This window comes from Gorilla gorilla, chromosome 15, assembly GCF_029281585.2.
Source record: "Gorilla gorilla gorilla isolate KB3781 chromosome 15, NHGRI_mGorGor1-v2.1_pri, whole genome shotgun sequence".
NCBI lineage: Eukaryota > Metazoa > Chordata > Mammalia > Primates > Hominidae > Gorilla > Gorilla gorilla.
Window position 1 is genome coordinate 40,418,259 of NC_073239.2, and position 14,082 is coordinate 40,432,340.

The window sequence follows — 14,082 nt, forward strand, 5'->3', positions numbered from 1 at the left end:
GTAGTATCTGGAAGTGGACATTTTGAGCGAATTCAGGCCTACGGTGAAAACAGAAATATCTTCCCATAAAAAAGAGACAGAAAGATTCTCAGAAACTTAATCGGCATGTGTGTACTCAGTTACCAGAGTTGAAACTTTCTGTTGATACAGTTGTTTGGAAACACTCTTTTTGTCGAATCTGCAAGTGGATATTTGGATAACTTTGAAGATTTCGTTGGAAACGGGAATATCTTCATATAAAATCTAGACAGAAGCATTCTCAGAAACTTCTTTGTGATGTGTTTTCTCTACTTACAGAGTTCAAACTTTCTTTTGATACAGCAGTTTGGAAACACTCTTTTTGTAGAATCGGCAAGTGGATATTTGGATAACTGTGAAGAGTTCGATGGAAACGGGAATATCTTCACATAAAATCTAGACAGAAGCATTCCAAAAGCTTGTTTGTGATGAGTGTCCTCAACTAACGGTGCTCAACCATTCTTTTGATACAGCAGTTTGGAAACACTCTTTTGGTAGAATCTGCAAGTGGATATTTGGATAACTATGAAAATTTCGTTGGAAACGGGAATATCTTCATATAAAATCTAGACGGAAGCATTCTCAGAAACTTCTTTGACATGAGTTTCCTCAACTAAAGGAGTTCAACCTTTCTTTTCATACAGCAGTTTGGAAACCCTCTTTTAGAAGAATCTGCAAGTGGATGTTTGGATAACAGTGAAGATTTCATTGGAAACGGGAATATCTTTATATAAAATCTAAACAGAAGCATTCTCAGAAACTTCATTGTGATGTGTGTCCTCCACTAACAGAGTTCAAACTTTCTTTTGACACTGTAGTTTGGAAACACTCTTTTTGTAGAATCTGCAAGTGGATATTTCGATAACTGTGAAAATTTCGTTGGAAACGGTAATATCTTCATATAAAATCTAGACAAAAGCATTCTCAGAAACTTCTTTGTGGTGTGCGTCCTCAACTAACAGAGTTCAACCTTTCTTTAAAGAGAGCAGTTTGGAAACTCTCTTTTTGTAGAATCTGTAAGTGGATATTTGGATAGCTCTAACGATTTCGTTGGAAACGGGAATATCTTCATCTTAAATCTACACAGAAGCACTGTCAGAAACTGCTTTGTGATATCTGCATTCAAGTCACAGAGCTGAACATTCCCTTTCATAGCCCAGGTTTGAAACACTCTTTCTGTAGTATCTGGAAGTGGACATTTTGAGCGAATTCAGGCCTACGGTGAAAACAGAAATATCTTCCCATAAAAAAGAGACAGAAAGATTCTCAGAAACTTAATCGGCATGTGTGTACTCAGTTACCAGAGTTGAAACTTTCTGTTGATACAGTTGTTTGGAAACACTCTTTTTGTCGAATCTGCAAGTGGATATTTGGATAACTTTGAAGATTTCGTTGGAAACGGGAATATCTTCATATAAAATCTAGACAGAAGCATTCTCAGAAGCTTCTTTGTGATGAGTGTCCTCAACTAACAGAGTTCAACCATAGTTTTGATACAGCAGTTTGGATACTCTCTTTTTGTAGAATCTGTAAGTGGATATTTGGATACCTCTAAAGATTTCGTTGGAAACGGGAATATCTTCATATAAAATCTAGACAAAAGCATTCTCAGAAACTTCCTTGTGGTGTGCGTCCTCAACTAACAGAGTTCAACCTTTCTTTAAATAGAGCAGTTTGGAAACTCTCTTTTTGTAGAATCTGTAAGTGGATATTTGGATAGCTCTAAGGATTTCGTTGGAAACGGGAATATCTTCATCTAAAATCTACACAGAAGCACTGTCAGAAACTGCTTTGTGATATCTGCATTCAAGTCACAGAGCTGAACATTCCCTTTCATAGCCCAGGTTTGAAACACACTTTCTGTAGTATCTGGAAGTGGACATTTTGAGCGAATTCAGGCCTACGGTGAAAACAGAAATATCTTCCCATAAAAAAGAGACAGAAAGATTCTCAGAAACTTAATCGGGATGTGTGTACTCAGTTACCAGAGTTGAACCTTTCTGTTGATACAGTAGTTGGGAAACACTCTTTTTGTCGAATCTGCAAGTGGATATTTGGATAACTTTGAAGATTTCGTTGGAAACGGGAATATCTTCATATAACATCTAGACAGAAGCATTCTCAGAAACTTCTTTGTGATGTGTTTTCTCTACTTACAGAGTTCAACCTTTCTTTTGATACAGCAGTTTGGAAACACTCTTTTTGTAGAATCGGCAAGTGGATATTTGGATAACTGTGAAGAGTTCGTTGGAAACGGGAATATCTTCATATAAAATCTAGACAGAAGCATTCCAAAAGCTTGTTTGTGATGAGTGTCCTCAACTAACGGTGCTCAACCATTCTTTTGATACAGCAGTTTGGAAACACTCTTTTGGTAGAATCTGCAAGTGGATATTTGGATAACTATGAAAATTTCGTTGGAAACGGGAATATCTTCATATAAAATCTAGACGGAAGCATTCTCAGAAACTTCTTTGACATGAGTTTCCTCAACTAAAGGAGTTCAACCTTTCTTTTCATACAGCAGTTTGGAAACCCTCTTTTAGAAGAATCTGCAAGTGGATATTTGGATAACACTGAAGATTTCATTGGAAACGGGAATATCTTTATATAAAATCTAAACAGAAGCATTCTCAGAAACTTCATTGTGATGTGTGTCCTCCACTAACAGAGTTCAAACTTTCTTTTGACACTGTAGTTTGGAAACACTCTTTTTGTAGAATCTGCAAGTGGATATTTCGATAACTGTGATAATTTCGTTGGAAACGGGAATATCTTCATATAAAATCTAGACAAAAGCATTCTCAGAAACTTCTTTGTGGTGTGCGTCCTCAACTAACAGAGTTCAACCTTTCTTTAAATAGAGCAGTTTGGAAACTCTCTTTTTGTAGAATCTGTAAGTGGATATTTGGATAGCTCTAAGGATTTCGTTGGAAACGGGAATATCTTCATCTAAAATCTACACAGAAGCACTGTCAGAAGCTGCTTTGTGATATCTGCATTCAAGTCACAGAGCTGAACATTCCCTTTCATAGCCCAGGTTTGAAACACTCTTTCTGTAGTATCTGGAAGTGGACATTTTGAGCGAATTCAGGCCTACGGTGAAAACAGAAATATCTTCCCATAAAAAAGAGACAGAAAGATTCTCAGAAACTTAATCGGCATGTGTGTACTCAGTTACCAGAGTTGAAACTTTCTGTTGATACAGTTGTTTGGAAACACTCTTTTTGTCGAATCTGCAAGTGGATATTTGGATAACTTTGAAGATTTCGTTGGAAACGGGAATATCTTCATATAAAATCTAGACAGAAGCATTCTCAGAAACTTCTTTGTGATGTGTTTTCTCTACTTACAGAGTTCAAACTTTCTTTTGATACAGCAGTTTGGAAACACTCTTTTTGTAGAATCGGCAAGTGGATATTTGGATAACTGTGAAGAGTTCGATGGAAACGGGAATATCTTCACATAAAATCTAGACAGAAGCATTCCAAAAGCTTGTTTGTGATGAGTGTCCTCAACTAACGGTGCTCAACCATTCTTTTGATACAGCAGTTTGGAAACACTCTTTTGGTAGAATCTGCAAGTGGATATTTGGATAACTATGAAAATTTCGTTGGAAACGGGAATATCTTCATATAAAATCTAGACGGAAGCATTCTCAGAAACTTCTTTGACATGAGTTTCATCAACTAAAGGAGTTCAACCTTTCTTTTCATACAGCAGTTTGGAAACCCTCTTTTAGAAGAATCTGCAAGTGGATGTTTGGATAACAGTGAAGATTTCATTGGAAACGGGAATATCTTTATATAAAATCTAAACAGAAGCATTCTCAGAAACTTCATTGTGATGTGTGTCCTCCACTAACAGAGTTCAAACTTTCTTTTGACACTGTAGTTTGGAAACACTCTTTTTGTAGAATCTGCAAGTGGATATTTCGATAACTGTGAAAATTTCGTTGGAAACGGTAATATCTTCATATAAAATCTAGACAAAAGCATTCTCAGAAACTTCTTTGTGGTGTGCGTCCTCAACTAACAGAGTTCAACCTTTCTTTAAAGAGAGCAGTTTGGAAACTCTCTTTTTGTAGAATCTGTAAGTGGATATTTGGATAGCTCTAACGATTTCGTTGGAAACGGGAATATCTTCATCTTAAATCTACACAGAAGCACTGTCAGAAACTGCTTTGTGATATCTGCATTCAAGTCACAGAGCTGAACATTCCCTTTCATAGTCCAGGTTTGAAACACTCTTTCTGTAGTATCTGGAAGTGGACATTTTGAGCGAATTCAGGCCTACGGTGAAAACAGAAATATCTTCCCATAAAAAAGAGACAGAAAGATTCTCAGAAACTTAATCGGCATGTGTGTACTCAGTTACCAGAGTTGAAACTTTCTGTTGATACAGTTGTTTGGAAACACTCTTTTTGTCGAATCTGCAAGTGGATATTTGGATAACTTTGAAGATTTCGTTGGAAACGGGAATATCTTCATATAAAATCTAGACAGAAGCATTCTCAGAAGCTTCTTTGTGATGAGTGTCCTCAACTAACAGAGTTCAACCATAGTTTTGATACAGCAGTTTGGATACTCTCTTTTTGTAGAATCTGTAAGTGGATATTTGGATACCTCTAAAGATTTCGTTGGAAACGGGAATATCTTCATATAAAATCTAGACAAAAGCATTCTCAGAAACTTCCTTGTGGTGTGCGTCCTCAACTAACAGAGTTCAACCTTTCTTTAAATAGAGCAGTTTGGAAACTCTCTTTTTGTAGAATCTGTAAGTGGATATTTGGATAGCTCTAAGGATTTCGTTGGAAACGGGAATATCTTCATCTAAAATCTACACAGAAGCACTGTCAGAAACTGCTTTGTGATATCTGCATTCAAGTCACAGAGCTGAACATTCCCTTTCATAGCCCAGGTTTGAAACACACTTTCTGTAGTATCTGGAAGTGGACATTTTGAGCGAATTCAGGCCTACGGTGAAAACAGAAATATCTTCCCATAAAAAAGAGACAGAAAGATTCTCAGAAACTTAATCGGGATGTGTGTACTCAGTTACCAGAGTTGAACCTTTCTGTTGATACAGTAGTTGGGAAACACTCTTTTTGTCGAATCTGCAAGTGGATATTTGGATAACTTTGAAGATTTCGTTGGAAACGGGAATATCTTCATATAAAATCTAGACGGAAGCATTCTCAGAAACTTCTTTGACATGAGTTTCCTCAACTAAAGGAGTTCAACCTTTCTTTTCATACAGCAGTTTGGAAACCCTCTTTTAGAAGAATCTGCAAGTGGATATTTGGATAACAGTGAAGATTTCGTTGGAAACGGGAATATCTTCATATAAAATCTAAACAGAAGCATTCTCAGAAACTTCATTGTGATGTGTGTCCTCCACTAACAGAGTTCAAACTTTCTTTTGACACTGTAGTTTGGAAACACTCTTTTTGTAGAATCTGCCAGTGGATATTTCGATAACTGTGAAGATTTCGTTGGAAATGGGAATATCTTCAAATAAAATCTAGACAGAAGCATTCTCAGAAACATCTTTTCGATGTGTGTCTTCAACTAACCGAGTTCCACCTTTCTTTTGACAGAGCAGTTTGGAAACACACTTTTTGTAGAATCTGTAAGTGGATATTTGGATACCTCTAACAATTTCATTGGAAACGGGAATATCTTCATATAAAATCTAGACAGAAGCATTCTCCGAAACTTCTTTGTGATGTGTGTCCTCAACTAACAGGGTTCAACCTTTCTTTTGATACAGAAGTTTGAAAACCCCCTTTTGGTAGAATCTGCAAGTGGATATTTGGATAACTGTGAAGATTTCGTTGGAAACGGGAATATCTTCATATAAAATCTAGACAGAAGCATTCTCAGAAGCTTCTTTGTGATGAGTGTCCTCAACTAACAGAGTTCAACCATTGTTTTGATACAGCAGTTTGGATACTCTCTTTTTGTAGAATCTGTAAGTGGATATTTGGATACCTCTAAAGATTTCGTTGGAAACGGGAATATCTTCATATAAAATCTAGACAAAAGCATTCTCAGAAACTTCCTTGTGGTGTGCGTCCTCGACTAACAGAGTTCAACCTTTCTTTAAATAGAGCAGTTTGGAAACTCTCTTTTTGTAGAATCTGTAAGTGGATATTTGGATAGCTCTAAGGATTTCGTTGGAAACGGGAATATCTTCATCAAAAATCTACACAGAAGCACTGTCAGAAACTGCTTTGTGATATCTGCATTCAAGTCACAGAGCTGAACATTCCCTTTCATAGCCCAGGTTTGAAACACTCTTTCTGTAGTATCTGGAAGTGGACATTTTGAGCGAATTCAGGCCTACGGTGAAAACAGAAATATCTTCCCATAAAAAAGAGACAGAAAGATTCTCAGAAACTTAATCGGGATGTGTGTACTCAGTTACCAGAGTTGAAACTTTCTGTTGATACAGTTGTTTGGAAACACTCTTTTTGTAGAATCTGCAAGTGGATATTTGGATAACTTTGAAGATTTCGTTGGAAACGGGAATATCTTCATATAAAATCTAGACAGAAGCATTCTCAGAAACTTCTTTGTGATGTGTTTTCTCTACTTACAGAGTTCAACCTTTCTTTTGATACAGCAGTTTGGAAACACTCTTTTTGTAGAATCGGCAAGTGGATATTTGGATAACTGTGAAGAGTTCGTTGGAAACGGGAATATCTTCATATAAAATCTAGACAGAAGCATTCCAAAAGCTTGTTTGTGATGAGTGTCCTCAACTAACGGTGCTCAACCATTCTTTTGATACAGCAGTTTGGAAACACTCTTTTGGTAGAATCTGCAAGTGGATATTTGGATAACTATGAAAATTTCGTTGGAAACGGGAATATCTTCATATAAAATCTAGACGGAAGCATTCTCAGAAACTTCTTTGACATGAGTTTCCTCAACTAAAGGAGTTCAACCTTTCTTTTCATACAGCAGTTTGGAAACCCTCTTTTAGAAGAATCTGCAAGTGGATGTTTGGATAACAGTGAAGATTTCATTGGAAACGGGAATATCTTTATATAAAATCTAAACAGAAGCATTCTCAGAAACTTCATTGTGATGTGTGTCCTCCACTAACAGAGTTCAAACTTTCTTTTGACACTGTAGTTTGGAAACACTCTTTTTGTAGAATCTGCAAGTGGATATTTCGATAACTGTGAAAATTTCGTTGGAAACGGGAATATCTTCATATAAAATCTAGACAAAAGCATTCTCAGAAACTTCTTTGTGGTGTGCGTCCTCAACTAACAGAGTTCAACCTTTCTTTAAAGAGAGCAGTTTGGAAACTCTCTTTTTGTAGAATCTGTAAGTGGATATTTGGATAGCTCTAACGATTTCGTTGGAAACGGGAATATCTTCATCTTAAATCTACACAGAAGCACTGTCAGAAACTGCTTTGTGATATCTGCATTCAAGTCACAGAGCTGAACATTCCCTTTCATAGCCCAGGTTTGAAACACTCTTTCTGTAGTATCTGGAAGTGGACATTTTGAGCGAATTCAGGCCTACGGTGAAAACAGAAATATCTTCCCATAAAAAAGAGACAGAAAGATTCTCAGAAACTTAATCGGCATGTGTGTACTCAGTTACCAGAGTTGAAACTTTCTGTTGATACAGTTGTTTGGAAACACTCTTTTTGTCGAATCTGCAAGTGGATATTTGGATAACTTTGAAGATTTCGTTGGAAACGGGAATATCTTCATATAAAATCTAGACAGAAGCATTCTCAGAAGCTTCTTTGTGATGAGTGTCCTCAACTAACAGAGTTCAACCATAGTTTTGATACAGCAGTTTGGATACTCTCTTTTTGTAGAATCTGTAAGTGGATATTTGGATACCTCTAAAGATTTCGTTGGAAACGGGAATATCTTCATATAAAATCTAGACAAAAGCATTCTCAGAAACTTCCTTTTGGTGTGCGTCCTCAACTAACAGAGTTCAACCTTTCTTTAAATAGAGCAGTTTGGAAACTCTCTTTTTGTAGAATCTGTAAGTGGATATTTGGATAGCTCTAAGGATTTCGTTGGAAACGGGAATATCTTCATCTAAAATCTACACAGAAGCACTGTCAGAAACTGCTTTGTGATATCTGCATTCAAGTCACAGAGCTGAACATTCCCTTTCATAGCCCAGGTTTGAAACACACTTTCTGTAGTATCTGGAAGTGGACATTTTGAGCGAATTCAGGCCTACGGTGAAAACAGAAATATCTTCCCATAAAAAAGAAACAGAAAGATTCTCAGAAACTTAATCGGGATGTGTGTACTCAGTTACCAGAGTTGAACCTTTCTGTTGATACAGTAGTTGGGAAACACTCTTTTTGTCGAATCTGCAAGTGGATATTTGGATAACTTTGAAGATTTCGTTGGAAACGGGAATATCTTCATATAACATCTAGACAGAAGCATTCTCAGAAACTTCTTTGTGATGTGTTTTCTCTACTTACAGAGTTCAACTTTTCTGTTGATACAGATGTTTGGAAACACTCTTTTTGTAGAATCGGCAAGTGGATATTTGGATAACTGTGAAGAGTTCGTTGGAAACGGGAATATCTTCATATAAAATCTAGACAGAAGCATTCTCAAAAGCTTGTTTGTGATGAGTGTCCTCAACTAACGGAGCTCAACCATTCTTTTGATACAGCAGTTTGGAAACACTCTTTTGGTAGAATCTCCAAGTGGATATTTGGATAACTGCGAAAATTTCGTTGGAAACGGGAATATCTTCATATAAAATCTAGACGGAAGCATTCTCAGAAACTTCTTTGACATGAGTTTCCTCAACTAAAGGAGTTCAACCTTTCTTTTCATACAGCAGTTTGGAAACCCTCTTTTAGAAGAATCTGCAAGTGGATATTTGGATAACAGTGAAGATTTCGTTGGAAACGGGAATATCTTCATATAAAATCTAAACAGAAGCATTCTCAGAAACTTCATTGTGATGTGTGTCCTCCACTAACAGAGTTCAAACTTTCTTTTGACACTGTAGTTTGGAAACACCCTTTTTGTAGAATCTGCCAGTGGATATTTCGATTACTGTGAAGATTTCGTTGGAAATGGGAATATCTTCAAATAAAATCTAGACAGAAGCATTCTCAGAAACATCTTTTCGATGTGTGTCTTCAACTAACCGAGTTCCACCTTTCTTTTGACAGAGCAGTTTGGAAACACACTTTTTGTAGAATCTGTAAGTGGATATTTGGATACCTCTAACAATTTCATTGGAAACGGGAATATCTTCATATAAAATCTAGACAGAAGCATTCTCCGAAACTTCTTTGTGATGTGTGTCCTCAACTAACAGGGTTCAACCTTTCTTTTGATACAGAAGTTTGAAAACCCCCTTTTGGTAGAATCTGCAAGTGGATATTTGGATAACTGTGAAGATTTCGTTGGAAACGGGAATATCTTCATATAAAATCTAGACAGAAGCATTCTCAGAAGCTTCTTTGTGATGAGTGTCCTCAACTAACAGAGTTCAACCATTGTTTTGATACAGCAGTTTGGATACTCTCTTTTTGTAGAATCTGTAAGTGGATATTTGGATACCTCTAAAGATTTCGTTGGAAACGGGAATATCTTCATATAAAATCTAGACAAAAGCATTCTCAGAAACTTCTTTGTGGTGTGCGTCCTCGACTAACAGAGTTCAACCTTTCTTTAAATAGAGCAGTTTGGAAACTCTCTTTTTGTAGAATCTGTAAGTGGATATTTGGATAGCTCTAACGATTTCGTTGGAAACGGGAATATCTTCATCAAAAATCTACACAGAAGCACTGTCAGAAACTGCTTTGTGATATCTGCATTCAAGTCACAGAGCTGAACATTCCCTTTCATAGCCCAGGTTTGAAACACTCTTTCTGTAGTATCTGGAAGTGGACATTTTGAGCGAATTCAGGCCTACGGTGAAAACAGAAATATCTTCCCATAAAAAAGAGACAGAAAGATTCTCAGAAACTTAATCGGGATGTGTGTACTCAGTTACCAGAGTTGAAACTTTCTGTTGATACAGTTGTTTGGAAACACTCTTTTTGTCGAATCTGCAAGTGGATATTTGGATAACTTTGAAGATTTCGTTGGAAACGGGAATATCTTCATATAAAATCTAGACAGAAGCATTCTCAGAAACTTCTTTGTGATGTGTTTTCTCTACTTACAGAGTTCAACCTTTCTTTTGATACAGCAGTTTGGAAACACTCTTTTTGTAGAATCGGCAAGTGGATATTTGGATAACTGTGAAGAGTTCGTTGGAAACGGGAATATCTTCATATAAAATCTAGACAGAAGCATTCCAAAAGCTTGTTTGTGATGAGTGTCCTCAACTAACGGTGCTCAACCATTCTTTTGATACAGCAGTTTGGAAACACTCTTTTGGTAGAATCTGCAAGTGGATATTTGGATAACTATGAAAATTTCGTTGGAAACGGGAATATCTTCATATAAAATCTAGACGGAAGCATTCTCAGAAACTTCTTTGACATGAGTTTCCTCAACTAAAGGAGTTCAACCTTTCTTTTCATACAGCAGTTTGGAAACCCTCTTTTAGAAGAATCTGCAAGTGGATATTTGGATAACAGTGAAGATTTCATTGGAAACGGGAATATCTTTATATAAAATCTAAACAGAAGCATTCTCAGAAACTTCATTGTGATGTGTGTCCTCCACTAACAGAGTTCAAACTTTCTTTTGACACTGTAGTTTGGAAACACTCTTTTTGTAGAATCTGCAAGTGGATATTTCGATAACTGTGAAAATTTCGTTGGAAACGGTAATATCTTCATATAAAATCTAGACAAAAGCATTCTCAGAAACTTCTTTGTGGTGTGCGTCCTCAACTAACAGAGTTCAACCTTTCTTTAAATAGAGCAGTTTGGAAACTCTCTTTTTGTAGAATCTGTAAGTGGATATTTGGATAGCTCTAACGATTTCGTTGGAAACGGGAATATCTTCATCTAAAATCTACACAGAAGCACTGTCAGAAACTGCTTTGTGATATCTGCATTCAAGTCACAGAGCTGAACATTCCCTTTCATAGCCCAGGTTTGAAACACTCTTTCTGTAGTATCTGGAAGTGGACATTTTGAGCGAATTCAGGCCTACGGTGAAAACAGAAATATCTTCCCATAAAAAAGAGACAGAAAGATTCTCAGAAACTTAATCGGGATGTGTGTACTCAGTTACCAGAGTTGAACCTTTCTGTTGATACAGTAGTTTGGAAACACTCTTTTTGTAGAATCTGCAAGTGGATATTTGGATAACTTTGAAGATTTCGTTGGAAACGGGAATATCTTCATATAAAATCTAGACAGAAGCATTCTCAGAAACTTCTTTGTGATATGTTTTCTCTACTTACAGAGTTCAACCTTTCTTTTGATACAGCAGTTTGGAAACACTCTTTTTGTAGAATCGGCAAGTGGATATTTGGATAACTGTGAAGAGTTCGTTAGAAACGGGAATATCTTCATATAAAATCTAGACAGAAGCATTCTCAAAAGCTTGTTTGTGATGAGTGTCCTCAACTAACGGAGCTCAACCATTCTTTTGATACAGCAGTTTGGAAACACTCTTTTGGTAGAATCTCCAAGTGGATATTTGGATAACTGCGAAAATTTCGTTGGAAACGGGAATATCTTCATATAAAATCTAGACGGAAGCATTCTCAGAAACTTCTTTGACATGAGTTTCCTCAACTAAAGGAGTTCAACCTTTCTTTTCATACAGCAGTTTGGAAACCCTCTTTTAGAAGAATCTGCAAGTGGATATTTGGATAACAGTGAAGATTTCGTTGGAAACGGGAATATCTTCATATAAAATCTAAACAGAAGCATTCTCAGAAACTTCATTGTGATGTGTGTCCTCCACTAACAGAGTTCAAACTTTCTTTTGACACTGTAGTTTGGAAACACTCTTTTTGTAGAATCTGCCAGGGGATATTTCGATTACTGTGAAGATTTCGTTGGAAATGGGAATATCTTCAAATAAAATCTAGACAGAAGCATTCTCAGAAACATCTTTTCGATGTGTGTCTTCAACTAACCGAGTTCCACCTTTCTTTTGACAGAGCAGTTTGGAAACACACTTTTTGTAGAATCTGTAAGTGGATATTTGGATACCTCTAACAATTTCATTGGAAACGGGAATATCTTCATATAAAATCTAGACAGAAGCATTCTCCGAAACTTCTTTGTGATGTGTGTCCTCAACTAACAGGGTTCAACCTTTCTTTTGATACAGAAGTTTGAAAACCCCCTTTTGGTAGAATCTGCAAGTGGATATTTGGATAACTGTGAAGATTTCGTTGGAAACGGGAATATCTTCATATAAAATCTAGACAGAAGCATTCTCAGAAGCTTCTTTGTGATGAGTGTCCTCAACTAACAGAGTTCAACCCTTGTTTTGATACAGCAGTTTGGATACTCTCTTTTTGTAGAATCTGTAAGTGGATATTTGGATACCTCTAAAGATTTCTTTGGAAACGGGAATATCTTCATATAAAATCTAGACAAAAGCATTCTCAGAAACTTCCTTGTGGTGTGCGTCCTCGACTAACAGAGTTCAACCTTTCTTTAAATAGAGCAGTTTGGAAACTCTCTTTTTGTAGAATCTGTAAGTGGATATTTGGATAGCTCTAACGATTTCGTTGGAAACGGGAACATCTTCATCAAAAATCTACACAGAAGCACTGTCAGAAACTGCTTTGTGATATCTGCATTCAAGTCACAGAGCTGAACATTCCCTTTCATAGCCCAGGTTTGAAACACTCTTTCTGTAGTATCTGGAAGTGGACATTTTGAGCGAATTCAGGCCTACGGTGAAAACAGAAATATCTTCCCATAAAAAAGAGACAGAAAGATTCTCAGAAACTTAATCGGGATGTGTGTACTCAGTTACCAGAGTTGAAACTTTCTGTTGATACAGTTGTTTGGAAACACTCTTTTTGTCGAATCTGCAAGTGGATATTTGGATAACTTTGAAGATTTCGTTGGAAACGGGAATATCTTCATATAACATCTAGACAGAAGCATTCTCAGAAACTTCTTTGTGATGTGTTTTCTCTACTTACAGAGTTCAACCTTTCTTTTGATACAGCAGTTTGGAAACACTCTTTTTGTAGAATCGGCAAGTGGATATTTGGATAACTGTGAAGAGTTCGTTGGAAACGGGAATATCTTCATATAAAATCTAGACAGAAGCATTCCAAAAGCTTGTTTGTGATGAGTGTCCTCAACTAACGGTGCTCAACCATTCTTTTGATACAGCAGTTTGGAAACACTCTTTTGGTAGAATCTGCAAGTGGATATTTGGATAACTATGAAAATTTCGTTGGAAACGGGAATATCTTCATATAAAATCTAGACGGAAGCATTCTCAGAAACTTCTTTGACATGAGTTTCCTCAACTAAAGGAGTTCAACCTTTCTTTTCATACAGCAGTTTGGAAACCCTCTTTTAGAAGAATCTGCAAGTGGATATTTGGATAACAGTGAAGATTTCATTGGAAACGGGAATATCTTTATATAAAATCTAAACAGAAGCATTCTCAGAAACTTCATTGTGATGTGTGTCCTCCACTAACAGAGTTCAAACTTTCTTTTGACACTGTAGTTTGGAAACACTCTTTTTGTAGAATCTGCAAGTGGATATTTCGATAACTGTGAAAATTTCGTTGGAAACGGGAATATCTTCATATAAAATCTAGACAAAAGCATTCTCAGAAACTTCTTTGTGGTGTGCGTCCTCAACTAACAGAGTTCAACCTTTCTTTAAATAGAGCAGTTTGGAAACTCTCTTTTTGTAGAATCTGTAAGTGGATATTTGGATAGCTCTAACGATTTCGTTGGAAACGGGAATATCTTCATCTAAAATCTACACAGAAGCACTGTCAGAAACTGCTTTGTGATATCTGCATTCAAGTCACAGAGCTGAACATTCCCTTTCATAGCCCAGGTTTGAAACACTCTTTCTGTAGTATCTGGAAGTGGACATTTTGAGCGAATTCAGGCCTACGGTGAAAACAGAAATATCTTCCCA